At 42.6% G+C, this 15,399-nt stretch overlaps 1 protein-coding gene across 2 annotated transcripts in view; it reads right to left on the bottom strand.

Moving 5' to 3' along the window:
• LOC310923578 (ephrin type-B receptor 5) overlaps nt 1-15,001 on the bottom strand; it is a 67,115-nt gene extending 52,114 nt beyond the window's left edge. Inside the window, exon 1 of one of the 2 annotated variants that reach the window (XM_083884645.1) lies at nt 14,892-15,001. The gene's annotated coding sequence lies outside the window, so the exon portion shown is untranslated. Of the gene's footprint in view, nt 1-14,395; nt 14,580-14,891 lie in introns of those variants that run through there. The other variant, XM_083884644.1, reaches the window with a different exon arrangement.
• Between the last annotated feature and the right edge of the window lie 398 nt (nt 15,002-15,399).

Below are 15,399 nucleotides of genomic sequence, written 5' to 3'. Positions count from 1 at the left end.
TTCTGAACTCAATCTTGAAGTGGGAACACTTCAGTACCATCTCCAGGCAAATGATGCTCAGTGCCACAGAAGAGATAGTGATAGTGCTCCCACATGTGCTAAAACAACTGACAGTAGTACAGCTCTGTGCTTGTGAGATTCCTGTCACAAAGAGGGCTGCTGTCTCCCCATGCTGTATCTAAGCTGTGGCAAAGCATTTCATCCAGCCAGTACCTTTGCAGCAGCTTCTTTATGCAAATAAAGGATTCCCTCAAAGTTCAAGCACTGTCAGTGATGACACCTGAAGAGCCATAGGGCACCAGTGCTGAGAAACAGGTCAGCATTAATTGAGAATTCCCTTCCATCAGCGCATGTGTTTTTGTTAGAAAGGAAGCAGGTTTGCTCCAAGGTTTGTGCAATCACTTATTTTAGAGTACCCCAATGGTGTACGTCTGGAGCCTTGCTGGAGGTGGTCATGCATGTGACAAACCTAAGAGGGGTCTCCTTAGAATGGACTGCTTTTTTATTCTTCTGGAGATTGCATGGCACTCTGAGACTGATCGAAAACAGTGACAAATAGATAAACTGTGTAAATTCTGTTCTGACCACAGGTTCTGGACCTAGGCTTTGAACAATACCCCTCCTTTTCTAAACCTTTTGACTCCAACCATAAAACTGTAGACAGACCTTCACTGACGCATGTTCTAGCTTACTAACCAGACAACATGTAGTCACAGATCAGAAAGTAATGTACAGTGACCCTATTTCCCTCTGACAGATACCACCTGCAGAACCTGTCATCAAATAGCATCTGAACCATGCATCTGTCTGGCTTCCATGGGAGGAATCCAGGCACGCATTTAGGATTAATAAAAAAGCTAGGATTGTTCAGGTACTGCACAAGCTTTCTGGAGAAAACATGAGGGCCTGAATATAGAATTTCTTTGTACGTTTCAAACCACAGGAAAACATAGAAGCAGATGAATGTCCACCTAAGCCAAGTTTTTTCCATGTCTCCAGTGCCAGGAAGAGGTGCTGTGTGCAGATGGCTTGCAAGCCTGGCCTCTGTGTGACCCACTTCCCTACTCTTCCTCCGGAATCCACAAATATAAAATAGGGATAACTAGAGAATATCCCCCAATTCATTCCCTTTAGTATCTCTTTAGGAATTCATCCAATCCCTGCTGTGAACTTACTACAGATTTGGAAAGATACCTATTCTCATGCAACAAAGTATTTTCACGTACTTTAAATTGTTCTACTAATAGAAGCTGAAATCGTAACAGTGCCAAATTTTTTATGCTTTCAATTCTTCTTATCTGTTCCAAGAACTTTTCCAAATCATCTTGTTTCCTCCCACTGGAACAATGCTTCTTCCTCGTTCATTGTTAACTGACTCCTCTAGGCCTATTTCACAGTAGAAATCATTATATGGGTCTAACTTCCCTCTGCTACACTTACTCCACAATTTTTCCCCGTATTTGTCATACTTATTCCTCACACAAAGTATCTAGATGCAAAATAAATGCACTTCAAAAACTCTCCAGGGTAGAGAAAATGCTGTACCTTTACAAACAGTCTTTCCTTCTCCTGCACATTTTGCACTGTGACTCATATCAGCTTAATATTATCTCTCAGCAAGAACCATTAAAAAGATAAACGAGCACAACATCTGGGAGAGTCAATAAACTACTATTCCAATTAATTTGCACTGCACACTGATTCATCACATTTAGGCAGAGTACAAAAAGTGGAATTAATACCTCTCATTCATGATAAATAGGGAATCATGATAGTGTTACACATCAAGCAAAAGGCCTCTCCCCTCCTTTGCTGTCCCCAGTTCTGTCCTACTAAAATTGCTCCTTTGCCACTGGGATGCCCTTGCAGCAATGGTCATGCATCTCACTGGGATAAATCTCACAATGCTGTTGTGAAAAGCTGTCACTCAGTGCCTGTCCAGCACTCTGAGCATGACATAATACTGCCTACCTTCTTTCTTAGACAATAATTACAATAACTGCTATTCATAGAAATCTTTCTACGCCCCAAACAGGAAGTGAAGGGGAGGGGGGAGCAACACATAATTTATCGCTCAGAGTTTTAATATAATGAAGTTAATATCTTTTCTTCAAATATTCTATTACTGGGGCACATAAAGCACCACAGAAAAATGATTGATTAAATAAACAGATCATTTTGATAGTTGCTGTATCCTTTTATCCTGTTAATAATTGAGATTATTTTTAATGACTCCAAACTACTTTGAAAATATTGAGAGCAGAGTAGAAATTATAGAAAAAAAAAGCCCTGTGGATTTTTTACAGCCTGTTCAGTTGATTCATTTAATTTGGAGAGAAATGCTCTAGATGAAATGTATAACTAAGTTTAAAGGAATACTTCCTCAAGAGCATACTTCATAAAATATTTCTTCCAGCTGGCTTGATCATTTGCTTCCTACAGATTATCTAGATCGAGTTGTGTCTCTTGGGATCCCTTACGTTTACAATGACACTCCAAAAGCTGACTCTGAATGTTCTCCAAAGAAAGGCATTTATTTCCTTATTTACCATGGAAACACCAGGAGTCTTGAAGCTGATCTTCCATGCTCTGATTATACATTTCCTAGTGGGATCCAAATTAAGAACGTCCATAGCTCTTAAAGAGAAGAAAGAGATGCTGATTTTCATGAATTTTTATTAAACCCTTGAGGCTCGAATAGGGTGCCCAACTTAGAAGCATAATCACTCAAATGACCTCTACAGTCAGTGGACTGAGCTGAATCATGTTCACCGGGTAACTGAGAGCTGCGCTAATTAAAAAAGAGAGCTATGGACAGCTGAACAGCTCCCTCCCCATGACTCCCTAGGTGCAGCCCCAAGGTACCTGGGGAGATTCCAAGCCTCTGTGCGATCTCCCAACCCACACAGGCGGCCAGGTTAGCATCTCTTTAGATAACTACAGTGCTTTCCCTTAAATCTCTCTTCTCTGCCATGACACATACTTGGCTAGAGTAGCTTTACAGCTTAGCGTGTAAATCTGGTCTTTCTTCCTAAGCAAAATTCATTCATGGCTGCCCTGTTTCTGCAGACTTTTTCAATGCTTCCACATCACGTTTTGCTATGCCTAACAAAGATGGACACCGATCTCTTGAAACTACAGCAATTAAAAAAAATATTCTAATTAAAGATGCAGATTCTTTCTTCATCTATTATGTACTTGAATTACACACATATTAAACACAATTAAGCTCCTGAAAAAAAATCTCTTCACATTTCACAAGATTTGACTTCACTGACAATTTTTATAGTGATTTGTGTAGTTTTTAAAGAAACATTGGCAATTATAGTCAAGTTTCTAACACTAACTACTGGAGGCAAAATGCTCTAGAATATTAACAGCATTATAGAATGAAAAATATGAAGAAATTAATTGTTATTTATGTTATCCATTACTTTCTAGATAGAAACTCTTCTAAAATATAACAGGAATTGAAATGATACAGCAATTACTCCCTTTGAATTTTCATACAGTAAATAAAGGAGACTGTGCAAACAGGGAGAAATGAATTAACAACTGTCCATCACATTTATCTTCTTTGATGCAAAGAGAAGGTGACAACTGTACCCACTGGGTATGGTGGTTTCACTATCCTGTTATTGATTTTACTCCAATTTCTCAGGATACTTCTCTCAGTACAACTGTGCACAGATTCCACTTTTATCTATGTGGAAATAAACATGATGTTATCAACTTCAAGTGTAGTTTATCTTTGACAATTATACTTTCATCTGTACAAAAAGAAGACATAAGGCTTCAGCAAGGAAAAAAATACACAATTCACAAACTCTAGGCCACAGCAGCAAACCTTTGTCAAGCACAGTGTAAAACGTTGTATTTCCAAAATTCTAAGCACAGAATTTTAAGTTTAGAATACTAGACTCAAGTATCCCAGTGAAGATCACCACATGATTAACTTCTAGGTGAAAATAATCTGTGGTACTAAAAATTCTTTGAAAATTGACACTTCCTTCTCTGATACAACTAAAGTTTAAACAAACACCCCATAATTCACTGAAATTTTATTATAGAAGATGTCTGAAAAAAAGAAAAAATATGCATCCTGTTTTGGCATTTAAAAGGGGGAGGGAAATAACATATTTTCACAAACGGTTATTAAACAAAGAATGTGTTACTGTCCTGGTTTGGCTGGGATAGAGTTAAATTTCTTCTGAGGAGCTGGCACAGTGCTGTGTTTTGGATTGAGAATACTCTCAATAACACAGATGTTTTAGTTGTTGCTAAGTAGAGCTTACTCTAAATCAAGAACTTTTCAATTTCCCATGCTCTGCCAGTAAAGAGATGGACAAGAAACTGGGAGAGAGCATGGACGGAACAGCTGACCCGAACAGGCTGAAGAGATATTCCACACTATGGAATGTCATGCTCAGTGCATAAACAGAGGGGAGGTGGCCAGGATCTGTTATCACTGGTCAAGGATGTGTTGGCCATCCATCAGTGGGTGGTGAGAAACTGTACCATGCATCACTTGGGGTTTATGCCTCTCTCTCCGTTTCCTTTCCATCATCATCACCATTATTATCATTATTATTTTATTTCAATTATTGCACTCTTCTTATTGTTGTTTTCTCAACCCATGTCTTTTACTTTATTCTGATTCTTCTTCCCATCCCACAGAGGGGTGGGAGGATAGGGGCTATGCAAGCAGCTGTGTGCTGCTCAGCTGCCAGCTGGGGTTAAACCATGACAGTGACGTAAAGAGAATGTCCCTAAAATCATGTTCTCATCTATTCAGCAATGCTGATCATGCTTTTTTTTTTTTTTTTTTTTTTTTTTTTTTTTTTTTTTTTTTTTTTTCCTCAAGTGAATTGAAGTTATTATATACCAAGTTCTGATCACTGATGGGTGGAAAGTGGTAAAGAAGCCAAGCACAGTGTTTGCAATGGCCAGACAAGCAATGCCACAAATCAGAAAAATAACCCTGACATTTGCTGACCAAGTCGGCAAATGCAACTGCAAATCTGCACAGACAACCCAAACACAGAGCTGCAAAACAGCCTTAAAGGCACTCTCAGGACACTGGGAAAGAAATCAAAGGCCTGAAGGGTTGAGCAGGAGCAAAAGTGAGAGTGGCTTGCAAAACTAAGATATGAATAAGTCTAAGAAAAGAAGTCTTTTATACTAATGCTCTTTCCCACTGTAACTTTAAAATGTAGCTTTACATGCCATGTCTAGAAATGGATGAACCAAGATCCACGCACAAACACTCAAAAGATACAATGGAGGCAAAAAAAAAGAACAAGCTGAAAATACTTTTCTTCAACTGCTCATTGTGGACCAGTCTGCAAAATCCTTTAGTAAGGATTAATATTTTCTTCAGCTGCAGTAAAGAACTTCATTTTTTGCAAAAATATGCTTACTGTCTTCATCTCTAATTTTGCTTTTGACTTCATGAGGGTTTTACACTAAGAAATATTTAGCATAAGCAGAAAATGCTTGCTATTTGTATTCACAGTATCCAAGGTTATGTTGTCTATTGGGATATAGTGGCAGTACTGACAGCCAGTTAAAAGATAATGTTCCTCTTCTATGGGAATTCCCATCATTTTGAAATTGCTTTTCATTTCATGAGAGAAACTGTCATTTCAAAACAGATTATAGAAAGGACTAATAATATTAAAGCATCTTAAATTAAGTGCAGCTCTTTTTATTAACCTCCTTTCTGGCTTCAATCAGGCAGCTTGGGTTTTCAGAGAATGTACCTCATAATTTAAGGGTTAATTAAAACTACTTTTTTCCATTTTAATCAGTTTCACAGCCTTGGGCTGTCATAGAGCTTGGTTCACAAATTGTTGGCTTCATGCATTTGCAGATAGAGGCTACTTTTAAAACTATTTAATTACTAGCATTATTTATCATCACTGCTTGTATTCCAGTTAAGAGAAGCAAGAATGCTTCTTTGTAAAACAACAAGGCAGAAAAGCACTGAAGCACAATCACTTTACTGACTTTTTCACTGCCTTGACCTTGCTGTCTAAACCTACACTCCTACCTTCACTCCATGCAGATGATTACCAGGTACCTTCCATCTAGTTGTAAACCCACAGAATTGCAAATACCAGTTTTTGAGTTCATAAGGTTGCCATAACAGAGGGCTGTAACATAACATATTCTCCAAATGGTAGTGAGAATAAAAAATATATTCAGTCAAGCTGATTCCCTTACATTTTGCTGACTGCACCAACAGGCTGTACAATATACAAGCTTTAGCTCCAGCACGTAAATTAGAGCGTTTGATGTGGAAATATATGCACAAAACTAGGAAGCTGTGAGGGAGAGAGAAAATGGCTCAGAGAAGAGCTCTACCACACAGCCTTCCATTCTTTAATGACCACTGTTTGCCTAGATGGGAATTCTGTCTGTTCTACCATTAGTTTGAGTCTCATGCTCATGTTAGGACTAAAACATCACAAAACAACCCTGCACTGCACTGGTCATACTCTGAAGTGCACACCAACGGTTACTACAGTCTGTCTGCAACAATTTCTTCAGGTGGTGTTACTTCACGGGGCAGTAACAGGCAATTAGGTAGCTACCCTGGCAGCAATCTCTCAAGAACCCAGGAAAAAGAACTGTGAGACCTAGAACTTTTTCTGGAAAGACTTTGAGAAAAGAGATGGTTTCTCCAGTTTTTCTGTCTTCAGTTCCAGTCTTGATATCCATAATATTCATTCAGATCAGCTGTGTTTCCTCTTAGTGCCTTGGTCTCACTGTTAAAGATGACTGAACTGAGCAACAAGAACAGACACTACAGAAGTCCTGTTGGACTTTAGAAACATCTCACTTGGTCTTTAACACTAAGTTTCTTTTAACTTTTGTCAACATCTAGATATTTATTTAGAGAACAACACTAATGATTCATGCTGATTCAAGGTTTCGACCAGGTTTTCACTTTGATTTTGGGAATCAGGTTTCCCAAAACAGGCTCTCGTCTATGGGACAATCAAGAGGAAAATGAAGCAGAAATGGTAGCTTGAAAAAAGAAGTCAGATGAAGGCTGCAAAGAAGAGACGATCTGAATGGCAATGACTGCTTGGAACAATTACCTGAGTTCAGTGAAGCATCACAAGGAGCCATGTGTAGCAAAAGTGGGTTAGAGAGCTCCACCAAAAATTTGAACTTGCCACTGGCAGAGCCTGAAGAGCAGCCAATTTTGTTCTCAGGTCCTTCCCTCCTCCTCCATCCTGCATTTCCAGTTCGATGTTTCAACCCTCAGGAAATGGGAACATTATGTGCCACTAATACTTCAGCAGAACAGAAATAGTCTTAAGAGGAAAAGGGAAGGCCAAGCAGGTTATGGTAGAAAGATATTTCAGGCTCACAGCATCTCTTTCCAATGCATGTTTGTATTATTTTTTGTGCCAGAGATGAAAGCAACAACACATAAATCTCAGAGTTCATCCTGCCTCCTCAGTGTCTCAAAGGCTTATTTATATTTTAGTGTGGAAGCTGGGGCTCACTGCTCTTGTTACATCCACGTCCAACCTCAAAACCAAAGGATTACATTTTAAATGCAGTGAGTACAATACACCACTTCCTTTCCTTGGACATCAACCAGTCTTGGTCATAACAGAGGAGATCCAAGATACATTTTCTCTCAGGAAGGTAATCCCTCTCCTAGTTGTTGGTACAACTACAACAATAGAAATGAAATGAGGGGGATGGGCACCTTTATATAGACAACATCTGGCCTACAGTCCCTGGTCAACTTTTGCAGGATTTTTGTTGGTGTATTTCTTTAAGCTTTCCTAGTCATATTTTTAAATGTCATTAGCAATAGGGCTACCATGACTTTTTACAATCTATGTGGACTCTTGCTGGAAGATACCACACCTTAATACTGAACCCAAACCTATCTACTCTGGGCAACTTGAGCCAGTTGTTCTACTTTGGCCACCACATTGCCTAGGATCCTATCAACAGTCTTTTAGGTACTCTAGCTACTCCACAACTAACCCTTTTCACTCACCAGTAAGCTAGTGCTTTTTAATAGCATTTTTAGAATTCCCTATAGTCACCTAATCACTTCTGTTGCTCTTCACTGAGCTCCCAGTTCATCAGTGCTGTGGCAGAGAAGTTCATGCAGTCAAACACAAATAGTCTCTAGTGCATTTGAATTAGTGCCATAAAGTCACAGACTGTCTAATTTCAACACCACAGGTTCAGAGGCACAAAAGGAAAAAAGTAGAAAATGCCAGGCTGGGTGGAGGAGGGGAAAGCTAAGCCTTAAAAAAATTTTTTTTTAAAAAAATCTATAAACTAATTTTAAAAGAACTTTCTGAGGGTTTAGGGGAAGTTCTGCCTTCCCACTCTGATTTCCATACACACAACTCTTTTCAACACTATTAGACACAGTGGCCCAGTACAGACTATCAGCCAAGAGAAGCAGGAAAAATACAACTATTCAACAGAGTCTATTCTGATCCTTTCAAATGAGGACTGTCCAGTAGGTGGTAATTTATCAAATAAGTAAGATCTGTTTTAGCTTAATTCTTTTAAAGAATTCAACACTTTTATTTTTACTCTTTTTCCAATGACTGATTTGTTTTCTTTACACTCTGTCATCACGCACACTTTTTGCGGGGTAACACATTAGACATAATCAAAAGAATCTATTTATGAGACAATTTTAAGCTATTCTTTTCACGTAACAGGGCTCTAGTCACTAATTCGATATCACAGAATGGTTTGCATTGGAGGGGACCTTAAAGACCATTCAATTCTTCCACGGGCAGGGACGCCTTCCACTAGACCAGATTGTTCCAAGCCCCATCAGGGCCTGGTCTTGAACACTTTCAGGGATGGGGTACCCACGGCTTCTCCAAGCAATGCGTACCAGTGCCTCACCCTCTCTGAGTAAAGAATTCCTTCCTCTACACCAACACCTCAAGTCTGGTTGTATTGCTTACATGCCCTGCCAAAAGTCCCTTTCTGGCTCTCTTATATCCTCTTTAGATACTGGAAGGCGACAGTAATGTTACTTCAGTCTTCTCCAGTCTGAGCAATCCCAGCTCTCTCAGCTTGTCTTCAGGAGAGGTGCTTCACTTCTCTTCCTGGCCTCCTCTGGCCTTCCCTTCATGGCCCTCCATCTTCTACCTGAAGATGTCCTTAGTTCTTCCAAGAACCTGCAGCTCTCTGAGACCATCCAGAGCCACTTCTAATTCAAGACTGGTAAAATTATCCATGAGAAACATGCAACTGTCAACACCATTCTTGCAGTCTGAGTTAAGAAGACTTCTGACTGAAATAAGGAGCACAAGTCATGCATCATTCCCATAACATTATTTCACCAAATGTATTTCTGGTGCTCAGCCTGGGGCCCCAAGCAAAAAGGTAGCTACAGTAAGGCTCAAAATGAAGACTAATTACTCTTCAGCATCTGACTCCATATGCATGTCCCAGCAGAACAAGGCACGTGCAAACTAAGAAAATTCCCTCTGTCAAGCCTCTGTCTATCCCCTAGATTTTAACAGACTGCTGATTTATACTCAAGTCACCAGAATTTGTTCTCACATCCCATGGTACGGCACCTTTATGTATTTCTGACATGGTTAGATACTGGAAGAGGAGAAGATCACTGAAATCCTCTCTGCACTAGCAATGAAACAAACATTCCTCAACAGAACTATTCCATTTCTGATACCACAGTAATGGCAGTGGTAACTGCTGATATGGTATCCCCTTTATGGACAATACATGCACCAAACGGGATTAGCAAACCCACTGAAAAGTGAAAATGTCAGTACATATTTGCATCCCCACTGCTGCTGGCACCAGCTGAAAGCCTACTGACATTAGGAAAGGAAGGGACCATCTGGGAGACAACTGCAGGCACGCATCCCAATCCAGCTGTGCTTCCAGCAGCTTCTTCCTGGCTCAAATCCAAAACCGAGTAATTTCAAACATGTTCCTGGTGCAGAAAGCATTCCAGATTCTGCGTACCAGAATGAAATTGATCCTAGCTGTGAGCGAAACCTAACATTTGGAAATCCAGTCTCACAAACAGTGAATTTCCAAATTGAAATTATTCAAAACATGCCCAGAAATCTCTGTCATATTGTCCCTCTTGTGACATCCCACCCTCTTCTTAGAGAATAGTCAGGAAGTTAAGAGAGATCTGCCAAGGAACCATGCTTCCATTTGCAGACATCCCCAGGATCTGAGAGAACCTGTGGTAAGCCTGATGCTAAAGGCTTCCACACAGGCGTCTGTATCCTACACACTGCCTCTGAAGTGGTCAGCTGGGCCAAACAGATTCATATCATGTGAGTGCTTGCAGTAAGTGGGAGAGAGATCAGGTCATTTAGGGAGCTTTCAAAGCTTTACAGTAACTTGGGAGAAACATCAGTATGCTAAAACAAAAATATCTTACATAGAGTCAGTAGTTCTGTCTTTAGCTTCTAGGGTTTAATTACATGATTTAGACACATTGGATATTTTCCAGAGACATGGCACAGAGCAAAAAACTGTACTTGGAAACTGCAGAATCAGCAGAGGAATCATTTACTTGGCAAGCTTAAGGAGACGGGGGAAAAAAAAAAAAGCCTGTCTGAAAATGAAGTCATGTATGTTTCAATGTGCAGGTCTGGGCTGGCGAGAATTTCCATCCTAAGGTGAATCAAGACCTCAAGGATCCAGCTTTCTTATGTAAGATGGTAGTTTTCAGGCTGGATAGGCTGTGTTCTTACATTTGTGCTCTTACAGTACCCAGCATCTTCTCTGCTGCCAGGACAGCCCTTTTTTCCGCTCTTTGCCCGTAGCTGTGCGCACACACGGGCATGCGCACACGCGCGTGTGCATACAGGAGTGGGGGTGTGCATGTGAAATGTCTGAACAAAAATCTTCTTGACAAGCAGGCCTGAGTAGCAGAATGCACAGGGGCCTCTGGAGGCATGGAAAAATTGCAACCAGTGACTAGAAGAGCTTTTGTGAGAAGTGGTCTCAAGAGGAGCAATCTTCAAGTAGGACATCTGTGACAGAAGCATGAGCTTGCTCCATGGTGACTTTTTAAGAGGCAAGGCAGTGCCTTCAGTATAAAATAATGTGCCCGGATCTCCAAAAAGTACATATATTTTAATCGCATTTTTAAAAACACAACATATATTAACAGTACACTTCCGATAGAATTCTACTTCTAGTGGCAGAGGAGTATTTCTTGAAAGCGCAACACACGCCTCTGAGAAGGAAGTACTCCTCAATACTTCTCAGAGTGTACTTCTTCTTTGTTAACTTTAAAACTCCTTGTATAAATCAAGTGTGAGAAGAGTGACAACATGAAATGGCTTTTTCTTACTCAGACTTGCTGTTCACATGTTTGACTGCTATGGCTGACACGAGCAATTAAGGAGCTTTCATCCTTTTGGGGGTCTGTTTACATGGCACAGTTGGCAGCACTGGAGAAAGAGAGCTAGCTTGCTGTTGTACAACATCCAGAGAATTATTTACAAAATACACCTGTGTTACACTTGTGTACACCCCTGAAGCCCATGACACTTCATGGTTGCCAAAGAGCAGATATGCAGAGAAGAGTGATACCCAACCCAAGATTTATCAGGCAGAAGCTGAAGTATAAGGTCATAATGAGTTGGAAAACTGCTGAATGTGTGGAGCCAGCAGCTAGAAGAAATACCTTACCTGTATTTCTGTAAGGTGATACAAAACTTGCTAACAAAATCAAAATCAAATATAACAGTAATATAATATGAAATCAGGTTTAAGGAAAAAAATACCCAGCAAACAAGACTAAATAATGACAATATTATAGGGGCTCATCAGTTTCCCCCTAAACCTTTAATCAGCTTTTCACAGAAATAAGTCTTTGAGCTTTTTCAAAATAAATCATCACATGTTTATGACCGAAACCAGCCAATCTGGAATATTCTCAATAAATACTTTTTCATGACAGCACCCTTTTTAAAAGATACTGCCCTCTTGTTTGGTAGCTAAAAGACATTATAAAGCTCTAGCTTGACCACACACACCAATTTGTACTTCTTCCACCTTCTATTGTTTATGTGTGCAGTAAACATATGCAATATGGCCACAGAAATGAAAAACAAAAATATATTGTGCAACCTTAAGTGTGCTCCAAAAGTACCCTGCACTAATCTGGAGGGACTTCAGGTTAACCCTCTGCACAGGGACTGCTGATGGATAAAGAAATACAAGGAAACTAAGGTTTTAGGGAGAGCAGATCTGGAGAGAGGAGGATTCCTGAACAAAAGGAAAAGCACACATAAATCTTCTGACAATCCAGGGAAGGAAAGTTGGCCAAAAAACAAAACTGTCTTAATTGGAAGCACACAAGATAAGGGGGGAGAAAATACACTCATCTCTTACATGATTCTCTGCATATGGCACACACAATATCAGAGGAGAGAAGGGGAAGCCATTGCACCTGGGCACAAAGAGGGATGCACACAGTGAATCTGTACAGGCATAAAGAAGACAATTCTCAATGGACTGAGGGTTCAGCTCCCTCGTCAGACACATCTGCTAGCAGCCTATGAGAGTATGCTGGAGAATAAGCAGCTGTCTCCTTGGAGCCACCAGCTGCCTTCCCCCAAAAAAGTGATTTACACTGTGCCATTGGTCAGCCTCCAAGTAAAATACAGAAGGCAAAGACAGTAGCAGCCTTGGGCAAAAGAAAAGAGAAGAGACTTCTCCTCAACTCCTTCCAAACAGTCTCCACAGCCTAAGCTGTTCTTGCCACAGATAACAGCCTGAAAGAGCTGAGAACTTCAAAACAATGCAAAAAACCATGACTTTCTGTGAGGTTTCAGTGATTAAATTAGAAAGATATAATCCTACTTCATACAATATCCAGTGCTCCAAATTGATGCTATTTCCAAGAATCAAAACACATGGCCATGCAAACAATTCTGAGCAGCTCAGTGCAAGTGCAAGAACGCCAAATAGGAGAGAACTCAGAAGACAAGTAAAAATGTTTAGTGGCTAGAGGGGCACACAAGTCAAGGAATTAAAAACTACACATGCAAAATTTGGCTAAGAAAGCATACATGCAAAAGGTCGTAAAAGAAGGGATGCAGTTATGTACAGTTATCTGAAGCTTGTCAGTACATAAGCAAAGTAAACTGAAGTAGTGTAAGGTGTGGAATTTAGGGAATGAACTTCTACAGGAAAACAGTACTTTTTTTCTGCAGAGAGAAAGGGTGGCATCAAAATAGAAGGATTATTAGATCGTGGACTATCTTTTCCTTTCCTTCTCCCAAAGGAACATAACCACTGGAATTATTTCAAACTGGTGATGAAGAAATAACTAAAAATAGCCAATAAATCTTGTATTAACGGCTCAGGGCAGGTGGATCAGCTGTGACCAAACAAGAGGGGTACTCACATCCAGTTCTATATTTTGGATTAGAATCTATATAACAAAGAGGAAGTCTCCTCCTTCATTGCAGCTGAGGCTTCAGATTTGTCTCTGTAACAGATGTGTCTGGTGGCAGCTAACTCTCCTTGACTTTGTTGTTTCCATTTGCCCCCTCACTCTACTTCACCATGAATCTGCATGACTTGGTATCACTGCTAGTGAAGGATGCCCCTTGGGAGATTTGCTTCCCCATCTTTACTCTCTCATTTCTGGAACTTATAGGAAAGGCAGGTGATGCTCACTCTCCTCCCCATCCAAATGAGTGTGGTAACAGCAAGAGAAACTTCAGAGTAAGTGAAATCATCTCGGTGGATCCCACAAAAGGCAAAATTAAAATTACCCATCACAACAGCCCCTCCCACATTCACAGATTTATTTAGCTTGAGTAGTAGTAACTTGCATCATCTCCTTGAAAAATAGCCTAACATGGCTTTTCTCTGCCACAAGCACTCATAGAGCCATCTGTCCCCCACAAGAGCGCTGAGCAACCCTCCCCACAGGCAAGGCCACACAGCCTCCCTTGTGCCGTTCCACGAGGATGGGGAACCCACACCAGCATCCATCAAGCCCCACTTCAGCGACTTCAAAGGCAGCATTTCCCTATGGCTCTTCAGGGGGCTGGAGAGAGGGGAAACGGCGCTCAGGGGAGCAGACGGGAGGCACCATGGCGGTGTGGATGGGCTCTGGGGATGATGCTAATCCCCGAGAGCGGGGAGGCCGTGACCCCATTCCCCACATCTGTCCTGCCCGCACCTGACAGCAGCGGGGCGCCCGGGGGAGGGTCCGGGTAACGCCGCCTGTGCACAGCACACACCGGGAAAGGAGGGGAAAAACATCACCTAAAGGAGTTTTAACCCCTTTAGAAGTAGTGCTCGTTTGTTCTGTGCCCCCTCCCGCGTCCCGGCCGGACTCACAAAGCCCGTGCTCGCCCGCCCGCCACGGTACCTTGTGCAGGACTCCAGCAACACCCCCTCCACTTCCCAGCATTACTCCAGCGGTGTCGGCAGCAGCCCTTCCCGCTAGAGCCGTGCCGCCCGGCCTCCCGGCATCAGAAAAGTTGGACAAAGAGCGTTTTCACGGCGCGAGTGGCACCATCCCGGCGGGTTGAGAGCCAGCGCCGGCTCCTCTCGCTCCGCGCCCGGCGCCGCTTTGTCCCCCGGCCCCGGGCACAGCTCTGGCCTCGCTCGACGCCTTTCAACAAGTCGGATGCTTCTGAGCAGTCCCGATCCCTGCGCTCCCCTCCGGGCCCTTCACCGGGAATGTCCTCTCCCCGCCCAGATTCCCCCCTCCTGCAGGAGTCTCTCTTCCTCTCGCTTCACAGGATCTGCCTTGTCCCTTTCTCCGGGCTCCTCTCTCTCTCTCCCTCGCTTTCTCTCCCCCTTCCCTCCCTCCCTCCCTTCCTCGCCGTGCCCCTCCTCCATTCTCTCTCCGCCCCCCCGACCTGCTTTCCTCCGCAGACGCCCAGCGACGGCAAATGGGGGTGGGGGCGCTGCCAGATCCCGTACTCGGAGGCGCTGCGGCCACTCCTGTCCCTCCTGCGGCCATCGCCGGCCCCTGTGCCGCCCGCCCTGTGCCGGCAGCCTCCCCTCGGGGCCGCTCCGCTGGGCGGGTCTGGGCGGCACCGGCTTCCCTCCGCGATCCCTGCCTGTGCTTCCCAACCCCTCCCGCTTCCCCCACCCAGCCTCTTCCAGAGGGGGGTTTTCCAAAAGGGTCTTCCCTCCACCGCCTGCGCTCCGGGGAGCCCGAGCGTGGCCGCAGCTGTGCCCGCCCCAACCTCTGCCCCAGCCCCTTGCCAGGAAGGACGGTGTGGCTGCATAAGGCTGATGCTTGGTCAGTCTCTCTTGACATTGTTGAAATCCATGTTACTGTGTGCCGTCTCTTGGTCTGCATAACCCAGGCTCCAGTTCGTGCATCTGTGCCCACTTGTATTCCATCTCCAATGCTTCCTC

Source organism: Zosterops lateralis, assembly GCF_965231275.1.
Source record: "Zosterops lateralis genome assembly, chromosome: 2".
Classification (NCBI taxonomy): domain Eukaryota; kingdom Metazoa; phylum Chordata; class Aves; order Passeriformes; family Zosteropidae; genus Zosterops; species Zosterops lateralis.
The sequence above is the reverse complement of the archived record's forward strand: the minus strand, read 5'-3'. Positions and strand labels throughout refer to the sequence as shown.